At 28.1% G+C, this 2,030-nt stretch overlaps 1 long non-coding RNA gene across 1 annotated transcript; it reads right to left on the bottom strand.

Moving 5' to 3' along the window:
• Positions 1 to 580: 580 nt before the first annotated feature.
• Positions 581 to 1,713, bottom strand: LOC130814517 (uncharacterized). The gene is made up of 2 exons (XR_009042432.1): positions 1,632 to 1,713; positions 581 to 1,563 (listed from the first exon to the last, which is right to left on the bottom strand). It is a non-coding gene; the product is annotated as an uncharacterized LOC130814517 (long non-coding RNA).
• Between the last annotated feature and the right edge of the window lie 317 nt (positions 1,714 to 2,030).

Here is a 2,030-nt window from a genome sequence, read left to right as displayed (position 1 = left end):
AAAATTTTATTATAATTAATTAAAGTCTTTATCTCTATCGCCATCGCAAGTCGTAGCAAAATTCAATTAAGTGTTTGAAAATAATCTTTTTGACCCATTTTAGACTTTAATGTGATCCTGGATCAGTAGGAAGTGGATACGAATATGGGTCTTAAAAAAATTGGAACCCGCGGATCAAGTTCCGAGTCTTTGTCCTCCATGAAAAAATGGATTTGAATTCGGGTCCATTGAAACCCAGTCCAAATCCTACTTGGTACCATCCTTAGTGATTAGAGGTGTTGAATAGGATAGTTTTAAAAATTTTGGGTTGATTGTCAAATTAGTTGTGCTATAGCTCATACTCGATTAGGATTGAATAAATGTTGGTTGTAATTTTTGGATTAGTTATTCAAGTGATCGAGTGGCCATATATTGATTTAATGCAGGTTAAAGTTTGCATCTTGTGATCTGACTTATGTTATTGTGTTTAATTTTCTAACTTAAAATTAAAAGCTATTTCTAAAAGATTTATTCGTGTCAGAGTAAGGTCGTAATAATTTTTGTTCGAATAAATCATATATTTTATATTTGTAAAAACATCTCATTTTAAGGTTAATTTATAAACATATATAAACATATAATGGTGCATAAATAGTGTAGTAATAATAAAGTACAAAGCACCAAATGTGAATAACCTTTTAAAAAATTCAAAGGTTAATTTGTGTAATTAGTTAGCGTAGGCAAGTAGCATACGTTGTTTGTCTTGCAAGAAAGGCTTCAAAGAAATGAGTGCTTTCCCCTCATCCAAATTCCTATACACAAGTGCTTCATACCTTTTCTTCTTCACCATTGATCCATCATTTACAGCACCAATTATCTCTTGTTCTTCTGCCTCAAATGCTTCTTCAAACTTTTAAGTTTTCTCCTTGCATATTATTTATTATTTTTAAGTAAATTTTTATCAATAAACACAACTAATATAAAAATCTAATCAAATACTCTCTTAATTCCTTTTTATTGTCTATTTTATAAGAGGTTTTTTTTGTCAAAAGTGGACAACCAAAAAGAACGGAGTGAGTATATACATATAAAAAACCATAATTAATACAACTCATCTTGTAGTAGACTATCTCACCATAATACCGTCTCATTTAAAATTATAAGTGATTATTTTAATATATAGGTTAGCCCAATAGAGATGACATCATCATAAAATCGTATCATTTCAAAATTTTTTTAATAAATATACAAATCTTATCAACTAGATTAAAAAGAATGCTATCAATACACACAAATAATATGGCCTACTTGTCTATCGGACAACCTCATATACACATTAAAAAACACAAATTCTTGTAAGAGATAGTCTCTTTGAGATACCATCTCTTATTGGGCAAGTTCATTATATATTTTTTAAAATATTGTAAGTATGCATTAAGATTGATATAAGTAAATATTTACGATATTAAAATACGCATTAAGGATACGGTAAGTAAGCATTAAGAATAATGTAAGTAGACATTATCTTTTAATGAGTTGGGCTTGAAATACGTCTCTCAAAGAGATGTCTTCTCAACAGACTAACTGTTTCAAAAAATGTTTAAAAGAGTTACACGAAAAACGAAATTGAAAAGGAAAAAGAAAATGCTTACATGATCTTGTTTTTTGAGCCATTTTTGCTTATGGTTTACGCAAATGTTTTATAATTGTTAGTGTTTGTAATTGTATTGGAGTAATCTAGTTTTCAAAACAATTCAAATTTATAGAATGAGAAATGGAATCAATAATTTCGTTTTTAATTTCCTATCTTTTAGAAAGTGGTTATAAGAATATATTCTTGTCAACACAAGTAGGAGTATATTGATTCTTGTAGATGTGTATATAAGAATAATGCATGTGATGCACATTAATTTTTGATATTCAAGGGAAAAATGGAGATACAATATATTCTTATAATTGTGGAGATTACAAGGAATCGATTGCTTTGTCAATTCTTATCTTTGATTTTCTTTCATCATTATAAATTATTGGACCAATATTATTCTATTTTC

The sequence above is a fragment of the Amaranthus tricolor genome, chromosome 6 (genome assembly GCF_026212465.1).
Source record: "Amaranthus tricolor cultivar Red isolate AtriRed21 chromosome 6, ASM2621246v1, whole genome shotgun sequence".
Taxonomy (NCBI): domain Eukaryota; kingdom Viridiplantae; phylum Streptophyta; class Magnoliopsida; order Caryophyllales; family Amaranthaceae; genus Amaranthus; species Amaranthus tricolor.
The sequence above is the reverse complement of the archived record's forward strand: the minus strand, read 5'-3'. Positions and strand labels throughout refer to the sequence as shown.